At 44.8% G+C, this 15,707-nt stretch overlaps 1 protein-coding gene across 2 annotated transcripts in view; it reads left to right on the top strand.

The window, feature by feature from the left end:
* The first annotated feature begins 2,239 nt into the window (after positions 1 to 2,239).
* Positions 2,240 to 15,707, top strand: part of LOC140390213 (uncharacterized) — a 63,900-nt gene continuing 50,432 nt past the window's right edge. For both annotated transcript variants that reach the window (XM_072475182.1, XM_072475183.1), the window contains exon 1: positions 2,240 to 2,427. The gene's annotated coding sequence lies outside the window, so the exon portion shown is untranslated. The remainder of the gene's footprint in view (positions 2,428 to 15,707) is intronic.

Below are 15,707 nucleotides of genomic sequence, written 5' to 3' on the forward strand. Positions count from 1 at the left end.
CCCATGTTGACCTTCTGTTGGGAGAGGTGTTCATTCCAGAACTGAGGAATGTTCTGGTGTTTCAACATGACAAACACCTTGGGGGAAAGGATTCCCAGGCCCTCCTGTCAACGCCAAGAATCACGATGTCCCGTTCAATCAGGCGTGATTCGGCACAGTGTCACAGTGGTTAGCACTGCTGCCTCACAGAGCCAGGGACCTGGGTCCAATTCCAGCCTTGGGTCACTGTCTGTGTGGAGTTTGTACATTCTCCCCGTGTCTGCATGGGTTTTCTCCGGGTGCTCCGGTTTCCTCCCAGAGTCCAAAGATGTGCAGGTTAGGTGGAACAGACGAGCTAAATTATGCCTTAGTGTCCAGGGATGTGCAGGTTACGTTATGGGGTTCCGGAGTTAGGGCGGAGTGGACATGGGAAGAGTGATCTTTCAAAGGATCGATACAGAGTCGATGGGCCAAATGGTCTACTTCTGCACTGTAGGCATTCCATGATTCTACATGTGTTTGATGCGGGGAGTCAAACCTTTTGTGAGTCGCCCGACCCCGCCCACCGGCCCAACTCCTGTCAAATCCTGTGTCCAGCGCGATTCATGTCACTGGCGGGAGGGGCAGATTCTGCCCAATGTGTTCACTGTGAGGGGTGAGTCCAGGGTCCCAGTGACCCTCTCTTTACACTGGAGCTGCTGGCCGAGGTCTCTACAATCTCACGGTGAGGGGGGAGTCCAGGGTCCCAGTGTCTCCTCTCTTTACACTGGAGCTGCTGGACGAGGTCTCTTCAATCTCACTGTGAGGGGGGAGTCCAGGATCCCAGTGTCTCCTCTCTTTACACTGGAGCTGCTGGACGAGGTCTCTTCAATCTCACTGTGGGGGGGGGGGGGGGAGTCCAGGGTCCCAGTGTCTCCTCTCTTTACACTGGAGCTGCTGGACGAGGTCTCTTCAATCTCACTGTGGGGGGGGAGTCCAGGGTCCCAGTGTCTCCTCTCTTTACACTGGAGCTGCTGGACGAGGTCTCTTCAATCTCACTGTGAGGGGGAGTCCAGGGTCCCAGTGACCCCTCTCTTTACACTGGAGCTGCTGGACGAGGTCTCTTCAATCTCACTGTGGGGGGGGGGGGGGGGAGTCCAGGGTCCCAGTGTCTCCTCTCTTTACACTGGAGCTGCTGGACGAGGTCTCTTCAATCTCACTGTGAGGGGAGAGTCCAGGGTCCCAGTGTCTCCTCTCTTTACACTGGAGCTGCTGGACGAGGTCTCTTCAATCTCACTGTGAGGGGGAGTCCAGGGTCCCAGTGACCCCTCTCTTTACACTGGAGCTGCTGGACCTGGTCTCTTCAATCTCACTGTGAGGGGGGAGTCCAGGATCCCAGTGTCTCCTCTCTTTACACTGGAGCTGCTGGACGAGGTCTCTTCAATCTCACTGTGAGGGGGGAGTCCAGGATCCCAGTGTCTCCTCTCTTTACACTGGAGCTGCTCGACGAGGTCTCTTCAATCTCACTGTGAGGGGGGAGTCCAGGGTCCCAGTGACCCCTCTCTTTACACTGGAGCTGCTGGACCTGGTCCCTTCAATCTCACTGTGAGGGGGGGTCCAGGGTCCCAGTGTCTCCTCTCTTTACACTGGAGCTGCTGGACGAGGTCTCTTCAATCTCACTGTGAGGGGGGAGTCCAGGATCCCAGTGTCTCCTCTCTTTACACTGGAGCTGCTGGACGAGGTCTCTTCAATCTCACTGTGAGGGGGGAGTCCAGGGTCCCAGTGTCTCCTCTCTTTACACTGGAGCTGCTGGACGAGGTCTCTTCAATCTCACTGTGAGGGGGGAGTCCCGGGTACCAGTGTCTCCTCTCTTTACACTGGAGCTGCTGGACGAGGTCTCTACAATCTCACTGTGAGGGGGGAGTCCAGGGTCCCAGTGTCTCCTCTCTTCACACTGGAGCTGCTGGGTGAGGTCTCTACAATCTCAGTGTGAGGGGGGGAGTCCAGGGTCCCAGTGTCTCCTCTCTTCACACTGGAGCTGCTGGGTGAGGTCTCTCCAATCTCACTGTGATGGGGGGAGTCCAGGGTCCCAGTGTCTCCTCTCTTCACACTGGAGCTGCTGGGTGAGGTCTCTACAATCTCACTGTGAATTCACTTCCTGAATCTCTCTCTGTCTCAGTTTGATCTTCCTGGTAACTGGTGACACAGGATAGTTTATCCTTTAATTGGCTGTTTTTCTGAAGCTGGTCAATTATTTATCCTCAGCCTGGTTCAGGAAATGTTCAAGTTAGACAATTAAATGGAGTCTCGGTAGGTTTGTTGTTTGTATTTTCCCCCAGTCTATAAACAGGATAGTTTCCCCCTCAGAGAGTTTGATTCCCAGTCACTGATTGGAACAGGAACAGTGGATTCCCAGAATGTTCCTGATCCTTTTCTCCATCTCCCTGTGTTTTTCCTGGGTCTCTCCCGGTAAGTACAGAATTCACTCTTCCATTCTCACTCTCACTCTCTCTCTCTCTCTTTGGGGTTAATGTGAATCTTTTGGAGAGAGTTATGTTAGAACTAATGGTTAGATATAACTGTGAGAAAGCTTCCTGATTAACTAGAGAGTCAAAGTGTACAGGGTGTAGACAGGAAAGTCGGGTTGTGACACAATAATTATCAGGCCCTGTAAAGAGTCCGCACCCAGCCAACAGGCTGAGTCAAAGGAAAAAGGTTTAATGTAACAGAACAAGAGGACAGAGCAGTTATTCTACTACAGGAGCCAGCTCACAGTTCATGGCCTCTGGTTTTATTCAGGATGTAGAAGGGGGCACCCTGCCCATCAGTGAGGGAGTGTGTATTCCCCATAGTTCTTTGGGAATATCAATCCCCGAGGCTCATCAGTGTCCTATGACCTGCTTAACCCCAGGTTATGACATTCCAACCCCCCGAAGTCTGTGGCTGTGCTGTCACACACGCGACCAGGCCGAGACGGAGAGATCGGAGGCAAGGGCGCCTGTCTCCAAGGTGGTCCATGTGGGCTTCATATGTTGGCGCCCCACTTGCAGACGATACAAGGCCGGCCCGGTCCGCCAGAACAGTGGCCTTTATCCAGCGGTCACCCTGAGCATAGGTACGGACGTAAATCTCGTCCCCGGGACAAAACACGAACTGAAAGCTTGGAATACAGAATCGCAGTCAAAGGATCGTGCACCTTTCACACTTTCGCCCTTATGTCGGGCAACAGCAACCCCAATCCGGTCCGTGGACGCTGACCCATCAGAAGCTGCATGGGGAGTAGTCCAGTAAGCAAACAGAAATCAGCCAACCCGGTATCCAACAACTGGTGCCCTGTTTCCACAAACCCTGCTTCAGGGTCTGTATGGTCCACTCGGCCAGGTGGTTTGATGCTGGATGGTACAGAGGCCGTCCTGATGTGGCGGACCCCGTTAAGCGCAAGAAGGCCGAGAAACCTGGCTCGTCAATTAGGCCCATTATCAGACACAAGGACCTCCGGAATCCCATGGGTGGGAAAGGAGTTTTGCGATCGTCATTGCCATGGTGATAGGCGGCATTTGGTGGACCTCCATCCAGTTGCAGTGCGTATCGATTAACAGAAGAAACATTGAGCCCAGAAAGGGACTGGTAAAATCGTCATGAACGTGGGCCAAAGGATGGCCAAGCCATTCCCACGGGAGCAGGGGCACTGCGGCGGGAGCGGCTGGTGACATCACGCTGGCGGGCCCGTCTCGATGTTGGCAGCCACACCAAGCCACCAGATGTAGCTCCAAGCTCACATCTTCATCCGTGAGGCCCCGGGTGGCCACTATTGGGGTCACTTAAAACTAATGACCAACCCATCACCCGGGCCCACCAGAGTAAGACCCCATCTTCAACAGTTGGTCAACTTGGTGGCGAAGGCCTTCAGCACTCCAGATAACTGATCTGCATTACCTCCAATGAGGATGATGTTTTGCAGCTTACATTATATGCATAATGTAAGTTTGTACATAATGTTATGCATGACCTCCGACCACTAGGTGGTATTGTAAACCCATCACAGTACCATGTGATCTAGGAATTGGGAGTTGATCGTGCTGGGAGATAGACGTATTTGCAGTAGTTCCAGAAGAGTTGCTTAATGTTAGTTGTTTGTTAGTTTATTTATCCTAGTTATTTTATGACTCAGTTTGTTCGATAGTAAATTATTTTAAACTCCATGTTCGGTAGTTCATCATCCATTTCATCCAGTCTGCAGAACATGACAATGTGAGGCTGTGACAGGAAGAGTATCCATAACATTTAATATGGCCGACAATCCGTCAACACGGTGGGGAGGTACCAGCTGCGAGGGCAATGGCAGGCAGATCAGTGTGTCGGTGTGGGGAATCTGGGTCCCAGGGTGGTGATTGAACCTGTATTCAGAAGCCGTTCGCGGCAACGGCCAGTGTTGGATTCGAACCAAGGGTACTGGCAGAATGGCCTTATCTTCTTTAAAAAGGCCCAGCAGTGGTTTGTGGTTTGTGATCAATAAGAAATGCCGTCCGTACACATATTGATGGAATTTCTTCACAGCGTAGATCACCGCCAAGCCTTCTTTCTTGATGTGAACATGGCATCGCCGACAGGGTGTTGGAAGCAAAGGTGATAGGCCGCTCAGAGCCAAATGGCATTTGCTGCGCCGACACCGCTCTGATCCCTTAAGGGGAAGCGTCACAGGTGACAATAAAATGTTTTTGAGGATCATTGTGTGTCAGCAAGCCCCAGGTTGTCAGGCATCTCTTTATTCACCGAAAGGTGGCTTCCTGGTCAGGGCCCCAGTGCCATTCAGGGTTTTTTCCCAAAAGAGAATGTAGAGCGGCCATAATAACAGCCATGTGTGGAATGAACTTTCTATAATAATTAACGAGGCCTAAGAACGACCTCAAAGTCACGGCGTCACGGGTGCCGGAACCATTTGGATGTCCTTCACCTTGTCTGCCATGGGGTGGAGGCCTACGCTATCCATTCGGTACCCCAGGTAGACCACTTTGTGCGCATGAAAAACACATTTCTCTTGACACATTTGAATGTTGAAGTCTGAGAACCTGCGGAGCACTGCCTCCAGATTTTTCAGGTGTTCCTCTTCCAAGACGCCGTAACTAAACGGCCACTCGTGGCAATCCACATTGCACGCTTTGTATAGTGTGCTGAAAAATGGCGCACCTGTCATGTGAGAGTACCTTTAAGAAATGGATGTTTAAGCAATGTACCTTTAAGAAATAGAGTAGCTCATATTACTGAAGTGATGTCAGAGGGTGGGGGAGCTGAGCTGAGCTCACTTCTGCTTTTTGGGAGTTTTGTTTTTCAGTTTTGAGGAAAAGAGCTTGGGTGTGTCTGTTATTTTGCAATGAGCTGGATCTGCTGTGATCTCTGCCATGAAAGACTATCTCTGAATCATTTGGGTGATTTAAACTCATAATAGTAATGTCTTCAACCTGATGTGTTTCTGTTTAAAGGTATTAAGTCTCTTGGGTGTTTAAAGGAACAACTGAAGGATTATTTAGTGTTATATTATTTTCGGGGTTATCTTTGAAGTAAGGGGTGTTAAGTGATCCATTGTTTATTGAAAAGGTTAAGTTGAGTTCATGGAATAAACATTGTTTTGTGTTTAAAAACCCACGTGTCCATAATTGTAAAAACACACCTGGAGAACAAGCCATGTGCCTCAAAAGCTAACAATCCATTAAAGGGGGAGGTTGGTTGAACTTCATGATACATTTTGGGGTTCTGGAAACACCGCTCCCATAACAATTGGGGGCTCGTCCGGAATCAAAGTCTATCTATTGGATTGGCTTTTGTGAACTTAAAGACAATGAAGGATTGTGGCTTTTCCGGTTTGGTATTTTAGTTTAAGTGGGGAGAGTGTTGTGAACAATGGCTCTTTCGGAGGCTCAGAAGTTGTTGGGGGTGGACGCGGTAACACGTGATACCCTTACGGACAGAGACTAAAAACAGACTGTTGGGTTTGGCAAAAGCATTGCAGTTAACACTGCCTAGCAAAATACGAAAATATGAGGTACTTAACGCGGTATCTGCGTATTTACGTTTGCCTGTGATACATTCTGACTCATTAGATATGGCAAAGCTCCAGTTGCAGATGAAGCAATTTGAACATGAAAAAGAATTAAAGCAACTTGAACATGAAAAAGAATTAAAGCAACTTGAACATGAAAAAGAATTAAAGCGGCTTGAATATGCAATGAAAGAAAAAGAAAGAGATAGAGAGGAAAAAGACAAGGAGAAAGAAGAAAGAAACAAAGAAAGAGATAGAGAGGAAAGGGAAAAAGAGAGGGAGTTTGAACTTCGGAAAATGGCTCGGAAACATGAAAATCAGTTAAAATTGGCAGACACAAAGGGACACGTAGAGTTGGAGGAGATGGATGAGGATAATGAGACAGAGCGTCATAGTCGAAGCTGTGGTGCGGATCTATTTAAATATGTCCAAGCATTGCCAAGGTTTGACGAGAAGGAGGTGGAAGCCTTTTTCATTTCATTTGAGATGCAATGGCCACAGGGACATGTGGGTATTACTGATTCAAACAAAGCTAGTAGGCAGGGCTAGTGAAGTGTTTGCATCACTACCGGAGGAGGTATCTGGAACGTATGAGGAGATGAAGAACTCCACCTTGAGTGCATATGAGCTAGTGCCTGAAGCTTACAGACAAAGGTTTAGAAATTCAAGGAAAGAATTTGGTCAAACATACGGAGTTTGAAAGGCTCAAACAGAGTAATTTTGATAGGTGGGCTCTGAAAATAGACCAAACGTATGAAGCTCTCAGAGAAATTATACTTTTGGAGGAGTTTAAAAATTCAATTCCTGATGTGGTGAGAACTCATGTGGAAGAACAGAGGGTTAAAACTGCCAGGTTAGCAGCAGAAATGGCAGATGATTATGAATTAGTTCATAAATCAAAGATTGGTTTTCGACATCAGTTTCAGCCGGTGAGGGATAGAAACTGGGGACATGAGAAATACTCAAGTGGTAAAGGGAAAAGTGATCTGATGGGAGATAATAAGGAGAGTGTACCTGAGATTTAAAAAGAAATCCAGGAGGGTGAAAAAGAGATGAAAAGTTTCAAATGTTTTCACTGTAATAAACTAGGCCATGTAAAGTCACAGTGCTGGTGGTTGAAGAAAAGCACTGGGAAGGCTGATGTGGTAAAACAGGATAAGACAGTGGGGTTTGTTAGAGTGGTAAAGGAAAGCCCAAGGGAAGCGAAGGAGGTGCAAACGATTGTACAGCCTGTTCAAGAAGTAACTGTCAAGAAGGTGCCAGATGTCTTTAAAGAATTTACTTGCGTGGGTAAAGTTTACTCCTATGTATGAGGAGGAGCAGGTAAAGAAGTCACAATTTTAAGAGATACAGGGGCTAGTCAATCTTTAATGGTAAGAGATGAGAAATTATATAGTTTGGGAAGAATGTTGCCAGAAAAGGTGGTGATATGTGGAATTCAGGGTGAGAGGAGTAGTGTTTCATTATATAAGGTAAGGTTGGAAAGTCCAGTGAAGAGTGGTGAAGTGGTAGTAGGAGTAATAGGTAAACTATCATTTCCAGGAATACAGTTTATCTTGGGTAATGATACAGCTTGATCGCAGGTGGGAGTGATGCCTACTGTGGTTGATAAGCCAGTGGAAAATCAGACATCTGAAGGGTTGAAGGACGAATATCCTGGGATTTTTCTCCATTGTGCACGAACAAGGTCGCAAAGTCGCACGGTAGCATTGTGGATAGCACAATTGCTTCACAGCTCCAGGGTCCCAGGTTCGATTCCAGCTTGGGTCACTCTGTGCGGAGTCTGCACATCCTCCTCGTGTGTGCGTGGGTTTCCTCCGGGTGCTCCGGTTTCCTCCCACAGTCCAAAGATGTGCAGGTTAGATGGATTGGCCATGATAAATTGCCCTTAGTGTCCAAAATTGCCCTTAGTGTTGGCTGGGGTTACTGGGTTATGGGGATAGGGTGGAGATGTTGACCTTGGGCAGGGTGCTCTTTCCAAGAGCCAGTGCAGACTCGATGGGCCAAATGGCCTCCTTCTGCACTGTAAATTCTATGAAAGTCACAGGTTAAGACAAGAGGAGAAATCAAAGAGTGAAGATGAAGTTGAAGTGCAATTATCAGAAAAAAATTTTGACCAGATGGTTGAAAAAGAGCAAGAACAGGTGGAGGATGAGGCGGATATTTTTAGTTCAGGAAAATTGGCGGAATTACAACAGAAAGATGTAGACATAAAACTGATATATCAGGAAGCATATACAGAAGAGGAATTTGAGAGTATACCAGAGTGTTATTACCGTAAAAGTGATGTCTTGATGAGAAAATGGAGACTTGTACATATGCAGGTGGATGAAAAGTTGTCAGAAGTTCATCAAGTAGTATTGCCGGTAGGGTATAGAAAGGAGGTGTTGCGAGTTGCACATGAGATACCAGTGGGAAGTCATTTGGGAATAAGGAAAACTCAAGCTAAAATCCAGAAACATTTTTCTTGGCCTAGACTACATAATGATGTGTTAGATTTTGTCAATCATGTCACACATGTCAAATGATAAGGAAAACGTCAAGCAGCGATAAAACCAGCGCCGTTAATACCCATTCCAGCATTTGAGGAACCTTTTACAAGGGTCCTAATTGATTGCGTAGAACCGCTTCCTAAAACAAAAAGTGGGAATCAATATCTTTTGACTATAATGAATGTGTCTACTAGGTTTCCAGAGGCCATTCCTGTGTGTAATATTACAGCTAAAAGGATTGTGGAGGAGTTACTTCAATTCTTTACTAGATATGGACTACCACAGAAATTCAATCAGATCAAGGATCAAATTTTACCTCAAAGTTATTCAAAGAAGTTATGGATAGCTTAGGAATAAAACAACTTAAATCAACTGCGTACCATCCAGAATCGCAGGGAATGTTAGAAAGGTGGCATCAGACATTAAAGACAATATTGAGGACTTATTGTCAAGATTATCCAGAGGATTGGGATTCATACTGTTTGCAATTAGGATTCATACTGTTTGCAATTAGGGATGCACCTAATGAGTCTACCAAATTTAGTCCTTTTGAACTAAATTTTGGTCATGAGGTAAGAGGACCACTTAAATTGATTAAGGAAAAATTGGTGGGTGAGAAATCAGAAATTATACTATTGGATTACGTGTCAAATTTTAGGGAACGATTAAATTGGCTAGACAACATTTGAAAGTTGCACATAATGTGATGAAATGGGTAGCAGACAAGAAATCCAAAGTTCATAATTTTGCCAGTGGGGATAAAGTTTTAGTATTGTTACCAGTGGTAGGTGAGCCTTTAAAAGCTAGGTTTTGTGGACCGTATCAGATTGAAAGGAAATTAAGTGAGGTGCATTATTTGGTAAAAACACCAGATAGAAGGAAGACTCACCGAGTGTGTAATGTGAATATGCTTGTAAGGTAGTTTGAAACGGAAGGACAGAAAAAGGAGGTTTCAATGATTCTAACTCAAAGTGACGAACCAAATCCAGATGACTGTGAATGTGACAAACCTCAAATTAAATTGGCAAATGAGGATGTTCTTAAAAATTGGGATAAATTGTTAAGTTACCTTCCAGAAGAAAAATGAACTGACCTGAAAGATTTATTGATATCACATGGGCAAGTTTGTAGAGATAAATTGGGAAGTACTCAAATGGCTATACATGATGTAGATGTGGGCAATGCTGTGCCTATCAAACAACATCCATATAGACTTAATGCTTTAAAATTGGCATAGGTTAACAGAGAGATTGAGAGTATGCTTAAAAATGGCATAATTGAAGTGGGTTGCAGCCAATGGAGCTCACCCATAGTGATGGTACCTAAACCAGACGGTACCCAACGGTTGTGTGTGGACTGTTGAAAGGTGAATGCAGTTACAAGAACGGACTCTTATCCTATCCCACGTTTGGAGGATTGCATTGAGTAAGTGGGTCAATCTGCTTTTATTTCCAAATTGGATTGATTGAAAGGTTACTGGCAAATACCTTTATCTGAACGGGCGAAGGAAATTTCAGCTTTTGTGACTTCAGATGATATATACCAGTTCAAAGTTATGCCATTTGGAATGAAAAACGCACCAGCAACATTTCAACGGTTAACTAATACAGTTGTTTCAGGATTACCCAATTATGCGGTATACATCGACGATCTGGTAGTTTTCAGCCAGACACGGAAAGAACATTTAAAACATCTGAGGGAATTATTCGATCGACTTCAGGAGGCGGGTTTGGTGATAAAACCTAGCCAAAAGTGAATTTGGAAAAGCCCAAGTCACTTTCCTTGGCCATACAATCGGACAGGGTCGAATGGTCCCACGGGATGTGAAAACAAAAGTTATTGGGGAGTTTCCGATACCCTCGACACAACGGGAAATAGTGCGATTTCTTGGTATGAGTGGATTTTACCGGAAATTTGTACCGAATTTTAGCAGTGTGGTCGCTCCACTGACGGACTTGCTCAAGAAGCATAACAAATTCCAGTGGACAGTGGAGTGTCAACAGGCATTTGACGGCCTGAAGGCTGTGTTAACCACTGCTCCTGTGTTAGCCATCCCAAATTATACCAAACCATTCAAAGTGGCTGTTGATGCGAGTGATGGGGGTGTAAGTGCGATGCTTCTACAAGACGACGACGAAGGGCTAGAGCGGCCTGTTGGTTATTTTTCAAAGAAATTGAATTCTCACCAGAAAAAGTATTCGGCGATTGAGAAGGAGACTTTGAGTTTGGTGCTGGCTTTGCAACATTTTCACATATATGTGACCAGCAATCCATCTGACACTATTATATATACTGATCATAATCCGTTGACGTTTTTGGAGCGATTCCGGAATGACAATGCAAGGCTGTTTCGCTGGAGTTTATTGTTACAGCCATTTCATTTTAAAATAGTACATGTGACAGGATAGGAAAATGTGATAGCCAATGCTTTGTCAAGAATGTGATGAATGGAGGGATTTCGATTGGAGGAAGAAGAACGGGAAAAATGGACTTTATTATTATGCCTGTTTGTGTGTGTTGTTTTGTTTAAAAAGGAAAAGGTATATTTATGTGTACATTTCTTAGTGGATGGTGCAAAAGTGAAAAATGAAACCATCTTGAAATTGATGGGGTTTTTTTTCTTGGGGGGAAGTGTCATGTGAGAGTACCTTTAAGAAATGGATGTTTAAGCAATGTACCTTTCACAGATGAAGCTGATCATATTACTGAAGTGATGTCACAGGGGGGGAGCTGAGCCCACTTCTGCTTTTGGTTTCAGTTTGAGAAAGCAGCTTGGGTGTGTCTGTGTGTTTCCAGAGAGCTGCAGGAAGAAAAGCAAGGTACTGGAGCTGAAGTCAACCAAGCTGATATATCTCTGCCATCCAACAGAAAATATATATTAACTGTGACCTGGTGTGTTACTGTTTTGAAGGTTTGAAGCCTTTTGGATGTTTGAAGGAACATTTTGAGGGATTATTTAGTGTTGTATTATTTTTGGGGTTATCTTTGAAGTAAGGGGTGTTAAGGGATCCAATGTTTATTTAAAAGGTTAAGTTGAGTTCATAGAATAAACATTGTTTTGTGTTTTAAAAACCCACGTGTCCATAATTGTAATATCACACCTGGGGAACAAGCCGTGTGCTTCAAAAGCAACAATCCATTAAAGGGGGAGGTTGGTTGAACTCCATGATACATTTTGGGGCTCTGAAAACACCTCGCCCATAACATTAGGTAAAGTTTACTTATGTGTACCAGGAGGAGTAAGTAAAGAAGTCAAACTTTTAAGAGATACGGGAGCTGGTCAATTTTTGATGGTAAGAGATGAAGAGTTGTGTAGTTTGGGAGGAATATTGCCAGAAAGGTGGTAATATGTGGAATTCAGGGTTACAAATGTAGTATTCCATTATATAAGGTGAGGTTGGAGAGTCCAGTTAAGAGTGGTGAAGTAGTAGTCGGTGTAATAGAGAACCTACCTTGTCCAGGAATACATTTTATCTTGGGTAATGATATAGCTGGATCACAGGTGGCAGTGATGCCTACTGTGGTTGATAAGCCAGAGGAAAATCAAACAATTGAATTGTTGAAGGATGAATATCCTGGGATTTTTCCTGACTATGTAGTAACAAGGGTGCAAAGCCACAGGTTAAGACAAGTGGAGAAATCAAAGAGTGAAGATAAAGTTGAAGTTTGATTATCAGAAACGATTTTTGATCAGATGAACATAGAACATAGAACATTGCAGCGCAGTACAGGCCCTTCGGCCCTCGATGTTGCGCTGACCTGTGAAACCACTCTAAAGCCCATCTACACTATTCCCTTATCGCCCATATGTCTATCCAATGACCATTTGAATGCCCTTAGTGTTGGCAAGTCCACTACTGTTGCAGGCAGGGCATTCCACGCCCTTACTACTCTCTGAGTAAAGAACCTACCTCTGACATCTGTCCTATATCTATCTCCCCTCACTTTAAAGCTATGTCCCCTCGTGCTAGACATCACGATCCGAGGAAAAAGGCTCTCACTGTCCAACCTATCCAATCCTCTGATCGTCTTGTATGCCTCAATTAAGTCACCTCTTAACCTTCTTCTCTCTAACGAAAACAGTCCCTCAGCCTTTCCTCATACGATCTTCCCTCCATACCAGGCAACAATCTGGTAAATCTCCTCTGCACCCTTTCCAATGCTTCCACATCCTTCCTATAATGCGGCGACCAGAATTGCACGCAATACTCCAAATGCAGCCGCACCAGAGTTTTGTACAGCTGCAACATGACCTCATGGCTCCGAAACTAAATCCCTCTACCAATAAAAGCTAACACACCGTACGCCTTCTTAACAATTCTCTCACCCTGGGTGGCAACTTTCAGTAATCTATGTACATGGACACCGAGATCTCTCTGCTCATCCACACTGCCAAGAATCTTGCCATTAGCCCAGTACTCTGTCTTCCTGTTATTCCTTCCAAAATGAATCACCTCACTTATCTGCATTAAACTCCATTTGCCACCTCTCAGCCCAGCGCTGCAGCTTATCTATGTCCCTCTGTAACTTGTAACATCCTTCCGCACTGTCCACAACTCCACCGACTTTCGTGTCATCTGCAAATGTGCTCACCCATCCTTCTACGCCCTCCTCCAGGTCATTTATAAAAATGACAAACAGCAGTGGCCCCAAAACAGATCCTTGTGGTACACCACTAGTAACTGGACTCCAGTCAGAGCATTTCCCATCAACCAACACCCTTTGTCTTCTTCCAGCTAGCCAATTTTTGATCCAAACTGCTAAATCACCCTGAATCCTATGCCTCCGTATTTTCTGCAGTAGCCTACCATGGTGAACCTTATCAAACGCTTTACTGAAATCCATATCCACCACATCAACTGCTTAACCCTCATCCACCTGTTTGGTCACCTTCTCAAAGAACTCAATAAGGTTTGTGAGGCACGACCTACCCTTCACAAAACCGTGTTGACTATCTCTAATCAAATTATTCCTTTCCAGATGATTATACATCCTATCTCTTATAAACCTTTTCAGGATTTTGCCCACAACAGAAGTAAGGCTCACTGGTCTATAGTCACCGGGGTTGTCTCTACTCCCCTTCTTGAACAAGGGGACAACATTTGCTATCCTCCAGTCTTCTGGCACTATTCCTGGAGACAAAGATGACTTAAAGATCAAAGCTAAAGGCTCAGCAATCTCCTCCCTAGCTTCCCAGAGAATCCTAGGATAAATCCCATCTGGCCCAGGGGACGTATCTATTTTCACACTTTCCAGAATTGCTAACACCTCCTCCTTATGAACCTCATGCTCTTCTAGTCTAGTAGCCTGAATCTCAGTATGCTCCTCAACAACATTGTCTTTTTCCTGTGTGAATACTGACGAAAAATATTCATTTAGCACCTCTCCTATCTCCTCGGATTCCACGCACAACTTCCCACTTCTGTCCTTGACTGGCCCTACTCTTACCCTAGTAATTCTTTTATTCCTGACACATCTATAGAAAGCTTTAGGGTTATCCTTGATCCTTCCTGCCAAAAACTTCTCATGTCCCTTCCTGGCTCTTCTTAGCTCTCTCTTTAGGTCCTTCCTAGCTAACCTGTAACTCTCGAGCACCCTAACTGAACCATCATGTCTCATCTTTACATAAGCCTCCTTCTTCCTCTTGACAAGTGTTTCAACTGCTTTAATAAACCACGGTTCCCTTGCTCGACCACTTCCTCCCTGCCTGACAGGTATATACTTATCAAGGACATGTAGTAGCTGTTCCTTGAACAAGCTCCACATTTCCATTGTGCCCATCCCCTGCAGTTTTCCTCTCCATCCGATGCATCCTAAGTCTTGCCTCATCGCATCATAATTGCCTTTCCCCAAGATATAACTCTTGCCCTGCAGTATATACCTATCCCTTTCCATTGCTAAAGTAAACATAATCGAATTGTGGTCACTATCACCAAAGTGCTCACCTACCTCCAAATCTAACACCTGTCCTGGTTCATTACCCAGTACCAAATCCAAAATGGCCTCACCTCTCGTTGGCCTATCTACATACTGTGTCAGGAAACCCTCCTGCACACATTGGACAAAAACGGACCCATCTAAAGTACTCGAACTATAGCGTTTCCAGTCAATATTTGGAAAGTTAAAGTCCCTCATAACAACTACCCTGTTGCTGGAAAAGAACAAGAACAGGTGGAGGATGAGGCAGATATTTTAGTTCAGGAAACTTGGCAGAGTTCAACAGAAAGATATAGAAATAAAATGGATGTATCAGAAAGCATACACAGAAGAGGAAGCTGAGTGTATACCAGAATGTTATTACCTTAAAAATTATGTCTTAATGGCAGCATGGTGGCGCTTTAGTTAGCACTCCTGCCTCACGGCGTTGAGGTCCCGGCTCTGGGTCACTGTCCGTGTGGAGTTTGCACATTCTCCCCATGTTTGCTTGGGTTTTGCCCCCACAACCCAAAGATGTGCAGGGTAGGTGGATTGGGCACGCTAAATTGCCACTTCATTGGAAAAAATTAATTGGTTACTCTAAATTTTAAAAGAGAAATAATGTCTTAATGACAAAATGGAGACCTTCACATATGCAGGCGGATGAAAAGTGGGCAGACGTTCATCAAGTGGTATTCCCGTTAGGGTATAGAAAGGAGGTTTAGCGAGTCGCACATGAGGTACAGTAGAAGGTCATTTGGGCGTAAGAAAAACTCAATCTAAAATTCAAAAACATTTTTATTGGCCTTGACTACATAAACATGTAGTTAAATTTTGTTGATCATGTCACACAGGTCAAGTGATAGGGAAACCTCAAGCAGTGATAAGCGCCCTTAATACCCATTCCAGCATTTGAGGAAACTTTCACAAGGGTCTTCATTGATTGCGTAGAACGACTTCCAAAAACAAAAAGTGGGAATCAATATCCTCTGACTATCATGGATGTGTCTGCTAGGTTTCCAGAGGCCATTCCCGTGCGCAATATTAGAGCTAAAAAGATTGTGGAGGAGTTACTTAAAGTTTTTACGAGATTTGGACTACCCACAGAAGGACAATTGGATCAAGGATCAAATTTTACCTCGAGGAGGTTGTGGATAGCTTAGGAGTAAATCAATTTAAATCAACTGCACACCATCCAGAATCGTAGGGAGCATCAGACATTTAAGACAATGTTGAGGGCTTACTTTCAAGATTATCCAGAGGATTGGGATAAAGAAATTCCATTTGTACTGTTTTAAATTAGG

The sequence above is a fragment of the Scyliorhinus torazame genome, chromosome 14 (genome assembly GCF_047496885.1).
Source record: "Scyliorhinus torazame isolate Kashiwa2021f chromosome 14, sScyTor2.1, whole genome shotgun sequence".
Taxonomy (NCBI): Eukaryota; Metazoa; Chordata; class Chondrichthyes; order Carcharhiniformes; family Scyliorhinidae; genus Scyliorhinus; species Scyliorhinus torazame.